The sequence below is a fragment of the Rhinopithecus bieti genome, unplaced genomic scaffold, assembly GCF_001698545.2.
Source record: "Rhinopithecus bieti isolate Rb0 unplaced genomic scaffold, ASM169854v2 scaffold_21703, whole genome shotgun sequence".
Classification (NCBI taxonomy): Eukaryota; Metazoa; Chordata; class Mammalia; order Primates; family Cercopithecidae; genus Rhinopithecus; species Rhinopithecus bieti.
The window spans coordinates 2570130-2580618 of record NW_016812332.1 but is presented as its reverse complement, the minus strand read 5'-3'; the positions used below and the strand labels follow the sequence as shown (position 1 = coordinate 2580618).

The 10489-nt window shown below is 42.5% G+C and overlaps 1 long non-coding RNA gene across 1 annotated transcript; it reads right to left on the bottom strand.

Moving 5' to 3' along the window:
- Nucleotides 1–3043: 3043 nt before the first annotated feature.
- Nucleotides 3044–7212, bottom strand: LOC108544658 (uncharacterized). The gene is made up of 5 exons (XR_001889919.1): nucleotides 6960–7212; nucleotides 6686–6871; nucleotides 6291–6380; nucleotides 4877–4947; nucleotides 3044–3228 (listed from the first exon to the last, which is right to left on the bottom strand). It is a non-coding gene; the product is annotated as an uncharacterized LOC108544658 (long non-coding RNA).
- Nucleotides 7213–10489: the final 3277 nt, after the last annotated feature.

Sequence of the window (10489 nt, the reverse complement as noted above, 5' to 3'; positions counted from 1 at the left end):
AAGAAGGGTAAATCCCTCTGAAGAAGAGTCTGGTACCAGGACCAACAGTGATTTCGGCAGGTCATGTCCAGCCAAGATGTGGAGGAGGAAAATGTAGGTGGAGACTCAATGGGCTTCGTGGAGGTAGAGGTGATGACCACCCTTTGTGACTGCATGAGTCCCTCTGCCCTTGGACTAGGGATTTGGGGCCTGAGGCCACTCAGAGAACATCTCCTCCAGGAAGCCTTTTCTAACTCCCCAGACTGTGAGATGGCCTCTCTGTGCTCCCGAGGTGCCTTGTACATACTCCTCTATGGTTCTTACCACCTGCTGAAATTGTCTGCTTTTTCACAGTGGTTGGCACCACGGTCTTTGGAGAAAGGTAGTATGGCTTTGTCACTAATTAGCTGTGTGTCCTTAGGCAAGTCACATAACCTCTCTGAGCCTCAGCTTCCTTACAAATAATAATATTTAACAGGGTGGATGTGGGAATTAAAATGAATTAGTAAAGGGCCTGGCATCTACTAATCATTACATCATCATTAATGATATCATCTTTTCTACTTCATCATAAGTTTCTCAAATGCAGGGTTCACATTATTTATCTTCATCTACTAAGAGTTCAGCACACAGATGCTCTCAATAAAGGTCTATTCAATAGATTTCACATCAGCAGCTGCTAGATCATAGAAAGAGGATAGATGTGTCTTTCTTGGGAAGATGATTGCCCTGGAGGAAGCTAACAGTGAACAGTGACTCAGAGGTAGTCACCACCTCTCCTGTATATTCACAGGTGGTCAGTGAGAAGTGATAGCAATGGAGTTTCCTGTGAGAAGTTAGAATAGGAAAGATTTCTTGATAAGAAAATGGTATGACAAATTCGAAGAATCTTTCGCCAGAAACAAGCTCTGAACCACACCTGGGGTGTGTCCATTTAGAAAGGTGTGACTGTTCAGTCATGTCTCCCAGGAAAAACTTCCTGATAGAGCCTGGCATCGTGTGTGTAGAAAATGTAGCCGTGGGTTAACTTTTTACCCCTCTCCATCTGCACTGCCTTCAGTGGGCTTCCAGTGGTGGTGGTTGGGGGACTGCTCTGGTTGCCTTGGCTGGCCATGCTGTGCCTGTGTGTGCTGTGCACTCACGCGGGCCTCACTCCTAGTGAGAGTTATTAGAAGCCGAAGGCACTTCTGAGGGAGGATTTCTCTGTACAAACAGCCAAATTTGCTCGTATCTGAGAGGTACAGGTATGGTCAGGTCTAAGGGGAACAACATGGATAATTTTCCAGGCTCCTTTTTAGATCTTTGAAGGCAGGAAATAATTGAGGTGTGTGTGTTTGTATGTGTGTGATGAGAGAGAGAGAAAAAAAAATAAGAAGGTAAAAAGAAGAGAAGGGAAACTCATGGCATTTCTAACCAAATTGTTTCCACAATAATGTTGCCCCTCTTAAAATTAGCATAGTTTGTGAAATGAAGAGCTGTGTTGTGACTCAGAAATATTTCAGAAAGCAGTGTTTCCACCAATTCATCAGAGATGTTATTAAGCCAGAGAATGACTAAAATCTGGTGATATAAGGTGAAATAAAAACTGCTTTCAGCAGCCTTTCTCAAGGAGTGAGACTGGCTCGCCTCTGGCACAGTGGACTTCAAAATTAAAGGGGAGACATTCATGTGACATGGTAGCAAAAATACAGCTAAGGAAAAAGCCTCATTATGAGCAAGCAATAGAAGGGAAAATGCCAGTAGGCATTTAGACATCTGAATTGTGGTCCAGAATCTGCTACTAACTAATGTGTGACCTTGAGCAAGTCACTTCATTTCTTTGGACCTCAGTTTTCGTATCTGGCAAATCTCCTCCAGCTCTAATATTGTAAGTTATTAAAGCATAGAAGTACATCCAAATGAAATGATAAATAAGACATAGCTATATTCTTTCCCTATCTTTGTACATTGGAATTGTGACTGTGTGTTAGTCCATGTTTATCAATGTCTAGACAATATTCAAATGGGCTCTATACCAATTCTCTTTCTAAAGTTTCCTACAATGAAAATTTATCATTAAAAAAAATGAAAAGATCCCCAGATCGTGGCATCTAATTTAAGAGATGATTGCTACCACTACTTCTTTTATTCAGTTATTTAATAAGCATGTTTAATACCAACTGTGTGCCCAGTGCTGTTGAAAGGAAGATGGCAATAAGACCACTGCATTTAAGAAACCACCACAGAATGATGGCCTAATAAAACAATATTAGCAGCATCTTGGCATCTGTCCCAGGATCTGACCTGCACATACATTTTGAAGTGAGCATTTACATGAGTATTTTAGCTGAAGGCAGCTAAAATTCCAGGGCACACCTACCTGCAGCATCATATAAAATGCTTTCTTCAATAGTGTGTCAGCCAGGTTTGTATTGACTAACCTGAATCATGGCTGACATAAAATTCCATTTCCTCTTTCCAGGGGACAACTGAAATGCAAAGGGGAAGTTCCCACCCAAAGTCTAAAAAGACAGGGCCTGAGATCCATGATAACTTTGCAGGGGACAAAAAGCATCTCCTTTGTGTTGGGACCATCCGTTGGGTTCCATCTCCTATGAGGTGGTGATGGTGGATGATGACTGGCACCTGGACGTGGAGGATGTCCATTGCACATTTTCCCGTAGACCTTTCTCCGCTTCCCTGGTCTCTGTGTATCACAAAGACCCAAATATTTTAACTTGAGTGGTACCAAAAACCAATGAGGGAGTGATTATCAAAATGGGAACAGTGGGAAAGGATGCTGTGCAAATACAAAAGTTTTGTAAACATTTCATAGGAGTTCTTAAAGCATGACTTCCAATTTAAACCTTTAAGTCACTAACCTGCTAGTGAGAGCCTGTGTGTGTATAAGAACATCTGTTCTCCTTTCCTAAGAATTAGGAAGCTCTAGGGTTGGGCCAGAGCTGAGGGTCAGGTATTAAGGCAGTAGTGTGTCCATAAAAGTGTCATTGACTGGTGTACATGGTAAGTCAATAAGCAGAGACACCCGGTTGCAGCAGAGAAAGAGGTTTAATTGTAGGGTCACTGAATGAAGAGATGGTAGAAAGCCTCAAAATCCGTCTCCCCAATGAATTTGGGGTTCGGCTTTTTAGGAGTTTGGGAGTGGCTGAAATGTGGAGATCGTTGACTGGTCGAAGAGTGCAGGGTGGCATCATGGAACAGGGAGACGAAGAAACCGTGTTCCCATGCTGATCCCGTTCTTGGCGATTCCTGAGGACTCATAAACCAGGACTACTAAGGGCCGGGGTGCTACTGAAACTGCCCCTACAGAGTTGACAAGAATTGCATGCTGGGTTCTGGACAGAAATATAATAAGAACCTTTGGGGGTCTTCAAACTGGTTGCTGGAATTCAGGTCTGAAAAAAATCTTAAGTGATCCTTCAACAGAAGCCTTATGAGTCTGATATTAGAGATCCTGTCTGTGGGAACAATGGGGATGCAAATCAATTTTTAAACAGTCTTATGACCCTAATGTCAGAAATCCTATCTATAGAAACAATGGGAATGCAAATGATCAGTATCTACTGACGTTTATTGGAAATGGGCCACAGTACAGCCTGATTGATGCTTAATTATAACTATATTTCTGTCCAGAACCTAGCATGCAATTCTTGTCAACCCTGTGGGGGCAATTCCAGTAGCACCCCATCCCTCAGTAGTTCTGGTTTCTAAGAGTCCTTAGGAACTTTCTGGGTAAAGAATTTGTACGGCCGGGCGCGGTGGCTCACGCCTGTAATCCCAGCACTTTGGGAGGCCGAGGTGGGCAGATTACCTGAGGTCAGGAGTTCGAGACCAGTCTGGCCAACATGGTGAAACCTCATCTCACTAAAAATACAAAAATTAGTCAGGCATGATGGCACACACCTATGATCCCAGCTACTCAGGAGGCTGAGGCAGGAGAATTTTTGAGCCCAGGAGACGGAGGTTGCAGTGAGCCGAGATTATGCCACTGCACTCCAGCCTGGCTGACAGAACAAGGAAAAAAAAATTGTACAAAGTCCTCTAGCAAACTGGAGGAGATCAGAGGAGAAAGATGCATCAGATACCACATTGCAAGAGCTGTGCAATTCCTAGGAGAAAATTTATCCTGGGGGAAGAAAAATTCTGGCACAGCAAGCTGGGCTTAGCAACAGGACTTAAGGATCAAAAGGAGTAATGACCCTTGGTTCAGCACAAAGGCTGTTATTTGAATCTACCCTGGCCCAATTATCTTTGTGTTGTATGCTAGCCCTGGAGAGAAGAACAAAAATAAAATAAAACTGGCAATGCTGTGTCACCAAAGTCTGTAACACCATGGAGCCTGAACAACTCCACTGCAGGAGTAGGCCTCTCCCCTGACATAGCATGATGCAAGAGAGAACACCATTTTCTTTCTTTGTAGGTGTAAGCTTCATGGCCAAGGCACTTAGCAAGGCTGGCCTCTAGAGCAGAGCACCAGCAGTAGCAGGGGATCAGGCTGGAGGGGCCAAGGCTGGCAGTATAGGAAACAGGATGCGTACAGGGGCATTGTCACCGAAAGTACAGGCCCAGAAGGAATCTCAAACACTTTCAAGACATCCTTGGAGGCTCCCAAGATTGCCTACAGAGTGAGGGGCTGTGAAGAGGGAGTCATGCAGATGGAGTTCTATGAGCCAGCAAAACTCCATATTAAGAATGAAATTGCTTCATTGATTTCTATATCCTGGAGACAGTTGGGTCACACTTCTTTGGAAGTGTGCTTCTGAGAGGTATATCCAACACTTATGTTTCACTTCAGATATTCTCAGCCTCACTTGTCTTGTTCCAGCTGCTACAGCAATGACCAGCTCTGCATGATCTAACACTGTCTAGCCTCCTAACTGCACTGTAAACCCTTTACCTTCTTCCTGCGGCTTCCCAGTTGACACAAAGACATAGGATCCCACTTGGTGACCATGTATGACCAACAACCTAGAAATGCAAGAGAGTTAACAATCTTGTGGGTTAAACTTTTGACCAGTGGGAAACAAGAGCTGGTGGAGCAATTTTCCCCTCTTTTTCCCCCCATTCCAAGACACCAGACAGTCCTTGAGATGTAATTTATACTGTTTCTTAGATGATGGTCCCCCAGATGGAGCAAGAAGATATAGAGAAGAGACATACTCCTCAGCCTGTGGGACTGGAGGCAAATTGTGCAGATCTTTGTGGGTAATATTAATGATTACTAAAGAGTATCCACCACAGAGGAGGATTTCAACAACCAGGGGCACAGATGACTGATCCGGTGAAGATAAGCAAGGGTCTCTCCTCAACTACCCCAGCATTTGTGCAGTGACCTCATAAACAGAGTGACCGAGGTAGCAGGGTTGGAGCCTATCCATGAGCCCAAAAGTATAGGCTGCTTCTTATCAAGGCTGCTGATACTGTCCCCATTGTCACTGCCAGAAGTAGAGACTGACATTGATTCCTTGATATGATGCCATTCTTCAGTGAGACCAGCCAGCCATTTCATGGCCAGATGGTTATATTTTGCTCCTTCTACCCCTAATGGGGCAGCAATTGATCTTTACTGGAATTGCTGCCTATTTTACATATTGGTTGGTTGTTTTTCCTTCCCGTAGTGTCTCCACCAGCATAATCATCTAAGGCCTTTCACAATGCCTAATAAATATAGGTATGGTAACCTTCAACAGCATTACCTATGAACAGGGGACCCATGTTACAGAAACAGCAGAAGAGTTGTGACAGTAGGCACATAACTACAACATCTACCATGGACCTCACCATCCAGAAGCAGCCAGTCTAGTAGCATGGTGGAATGGGCTATTGAAAGCTCAGCTAAGATGCCAGCTCAAGGAAAATAGGCCACAAAGTTGGAGCACTCTCCTTTGGGCATCCAATATATGTGTGGAATTAACAGCTAATATATGGGCCCCAGTAGTTAGAATACATGGGTCTGGGGAAAAGGCATGGCTTTGGTCATCATTACTCCCGGTGACCTTCTTATGGAATTTGTGTTTTCCATTTGTACAAACTTTGAATTTGCCAGGTTTAGAAGTGCTTGTTCCCAGAGATCAGTAAGGTTTATGCTGCACTTAAAACTGCAACTGCCACGGGGTTACTTTGAACTCATACTGGTGGATCAGCAAACAAAGAGAGTTCCTGAACACCACGAGGAGCCATGGTTGCTCTTCACAATGTGAGCAGGGGAGACTATGTCTGGAATCCACCTGATTCACAAGGACGTGTTTTGGTGTATCCATAGAAAATAGGTAATTGTCACAATTACAGACCAAGGACAAAGCAATACAGACCTCAGGCCTCTTGGTGATGTAGGTCTTGATCATATTACCGGGCAGGCAGTGCAGATCAATGACAAAGTTCTGACCAAGGGTGATAGAAATCTAAAATGGGAGGCAGAAGTGGAGGATGGCAGATGTCAATTATGGCCTTAGGATCAGCTATAATGGAGGGACTGCATCTTGCTTCACTAGTCCTCTTGCCTTGGACCTTTTTGGAAATTCAACTACCGCCATCTTGAAGGAGACTCTGTGACAGATTATACTCCTACTTTCTCCTTCAGGGAAAACAGGCCATCTTGTTCTCAGAAAAATAGAGGCTCCAGAGTGTACCAAGTGAACCAGATAATGGAGGGCACCAGCAGGCTGCATGGTGTGAGGGTCGGGCTCATTAGACTGTTCTCACTCACCACTTTAGACCTCTCAGCTTCACTCGTCTCTTGTTCCAGCTGTCACCTCAGCAAGCAGCTTCCTGAAGGCACAACCAGATGGCACTTTGCCTCATCCCACCCCATGCACTCTCACCTGTTACTCTGAGATTTCTCTGTTTGATAACAAGGCGTAGAAATTCACAGCAACCCTCACACCTGTACAATCTGGGCGTGCAGGAGAATGGACCCATTAGAATGAGCCTTTGACCAATGAGATATGGGAGCAGGGGATAAATTCTTCCCCTTTTCTCACCCAAAGAGACATTCTTGAGACATCTTTTACATGGCTTCATTGAAGATAACTCTATGATATCAAACAATCAGTTGTCCTTAGTGGTAGCCAGTTCAGTACACTTCCTTGTACCTGTATTGGTTTTATCCTCTTTTCTGTCTCACATTATTTATCCTTCCCTCCTGGTCCTTAATGTATGCTCCCTAAGAAAATCGTGGCACGTAAACCCTTGCCTCAGACTCTACTTTCTGAAGAAACCAGCTAAGGAAAAGGTATCTCTAAAGAAAGAAAAATAGAGTAATATACAAAAATGAAAATATGGGCCAGGCACAGTGGCTCACACCTCTAATCCCAGTACTTTGGGAGGCTAAGACAGGAGGATTGCTGGAGCCTAGGAGATCGAGACCAGCCTGGGCAATATAGTGAGACCCCACCTCTACAGTAAATTAAAAAATTAACCAGGTGTGGTGGCACATGCCTGTAGTCCCAGGTACTCAGGAGGCTGAAGCTGCAGGACTGCTTAAGCCAGGGAAATCAAGGCTGCAGGGAACTGTGGTCACAGCATTGCTCTCTAGCCTGGGCAACAGGGCAAGACTCTGTCTCAAAAAAAAAAAAAAAAAAAAAAAAAAAAAAAGAAAGAAAAGAGAGAGAGAAAAGGAAAAGAAAATATTCCCTTCCATAGAGGGAAAATAAGTCAAAGTTTAAACCTAACCATAGATGAACAGCCCATGGTCCACAGCATCCCCTGTGGAGTAAGATTTGGGCTTGAGTCCTTAGTATCAAGTAGCAAGAACTACAGAAAGGCAGTTTAACAGCCTTCTTAAAGTGCCATAGGACACCTTCACTGGAGCTTCAGAAATTCTAAATATAGAATTCAAAAGCAGCAAACACTAATATCAGGATTTAGTTTGGCCCAGAGTAACCTTGTGAAGAAGGTGAAGTTGATCTTTAATGCCTCTACAGATCGTCTTTCAGCATCTCCCATTCCTCCCCTAAGACATTTGGTGCTTATGTTCTCTTTTTCCTCTCCTTTATTCCAAACCTTTTAGCTCTATATTACTTGGAAGTGATCACTTAAATTGATTTGCAGTTGAGTATTAATGACTAATTGAGTTTAATCTGGTAATTCTCCAAGAATTCCAAGAGGTTTTTACAGAATAAGCCCTTAGCTCAAAAGACTGTGTTTCTAATAGCAGAATACTTAGCATCAACAGTTGGCTAGTAGAGATAGATTTGAGGGTTCTTTAAACAAATAACACACACAATTATTACTTTTCATTTATGTCTAGGACTTATTCCAAGCTGTTTTATTTATGTGTCCTTTCCAATAATGATTTTTAACTATTAGAAGAAAGGGCAACACAAAGAAAACCCTGACTTGTTTTTTCCCACCATAGTATTATGACATTTTTTGTAGTAAAGTTGGAAATTAAAATAATTTTACATGCAAAGCCTTATATGTATCATTAATATATTTCTATACTTGCTTTGTCACATATCTACATATCTATCCATTCCTTTACCCAATCATCCATCTTTTTTTATCGATTTCAAAGCAAATTGCAGGCATCAGCATTCTTCTCTAAATACTTCCCTGACTTGATTTTCCTCTTAGATTGTCTGCATGTCAGGACAAAGCAAAGAAGGATTCAGCAACTGCTGCTTAAAAACTCATTCACTACTTTAGAAATCAAGACAAACTGAAAGACATGGATGGAATGAATTCAGCCCCTCCTCCTATTATTTCTCTAGCAAGCAGGTGACCAAAGCTATGAATGTTTGTTTCCTGAAAACTAAAGTCCTGACTTGTCATCTTCATAGTGAAAAGAGCCTCAAACATATTAGTTCTTATGAACCCACATGCTATAGTTAAACCAGCTCTCAACTGTTTATTTTAAATACTCAAATTGTTTTGTTGGTGTCTTTGTGTTTGTAGGTAAGTGTTCGAAGCTATAATTCATATCTTGAGCTAAGTACAAAGTTTGAGTCAAACCAACACAAGTTGTCTGATTGCATTCCTGACCCACATGGATATCCTTTGTGTATAAAACAAGTTGCCCCATCTTGATCCTTTCTAATTTGTGATCTCCCCGACAGGACACCAGCCATGGGGGTTGTGGCTTCTCCACAAACTATCTTTTGACAAGTTCAGTCCCAGTGGTCTCTCATGGCCACTTGACATAACTCTACTTACAGCCACACAGTCAAACATTTAATTGTTTAATTATTTTGCATAGAATGATCCTGTCTCTCTCCCAGAATCTAAGTTCTAGGAGGGAGTGAGGAGGGTAGGAAGCATGTCTTCTGAGTCTTCTTCTACATTCAGTGCTCAAGGGCTGGGCACAGTACGAGGCACACACCTAAAACTTTACAGGTCTTAAAGCCTTTTTACAGACATGTTCTCATTTAAACTTGACGTATAGTAGACTGCTTGGCCTACTTGCTTCCAGAAAGCTGGCTCCGGGTTCTTTGAAAGTGTTTCTCCCGGGATACGTGATCGTGGCGGTTAATATCAGCCAGAATACTTTTCTGACATGTCCCCAGGCAATCATCATGAGCAGGGACTTAGAGACAGGGCTTTTCTGTGTCAGAGCCAGAATTCAGAAATGCTCTGCTTTTCTTGGTTAAAAGAGAGCCAGGATTTTTTTCTTTTCAGCACCCGTTTGCGCTGACCTCTTTTTCTGGCTTCTCATTAAAAGGAATAAGGACTCAGGAAGCACTGGGGGGAAAACGAGTTGTTTAGCTGCAGAGAGGGCTTAGGCAAGGCTAACGCTGTGGGCTGGAAAAGCCACCAACGAGCTTCCATTTTTCTTTCTGATTGTTCAAAAAACCCAGGTTACTGACCAGCCCTGAGTCATCTCATAGTACATGGAGATATATCTATTAAGTACATTGAGTTAAACTGTTCTCTCAAGGAAGCCCTGCCAGGGAGTTAGCAGAGACATAGGATGCCCAAACATTGGGACAATTCATTAACCAGCACCCTAACAACCTAAATTATTCATGTCAGCTTGGACCCCAGAAGGGTCCATTCTCTTCTGAGAATGGGGCCCATGGCAATGTGCTGATCCTTACATGTGACATCATGTGGGTGCTTAGCTAAATAATAAATACACTGATGTGCTTAAAAAATAAAAACAGATTCAGACAATAGAAGAATGTACCTTTCTTTCTTCTAAATTTCTCTAGATAAACTTCCTTGTCATTCTGAATTTTATGTGATAGAAAACCATCTACAGGTCTACACCAGAAATACTGAAAATAATTTAAGTCTGATAATGGGTAAAAACTACTGGATCTCATGGCTCATTCCTGACCTGAACTGGATTTAATTCCAGAACCCAAGTAGGCTATGAAGTGATCCTCTTTTCGTTATCCTTATTTTTTACTGTAATTTTGTAGCGATGTCAGTGAGGAACAGAATGACAGAAATCCTTAGGGGCTTATCATCTAAGTTGGATATAGAAACAGAAAAGTAAGGTACCCAGCAAGAAGCCAATTTTCTTTTTTTTTTCTTTTTCTTTTTTTTTTTTTTTTTTTTTTTTTTTTTT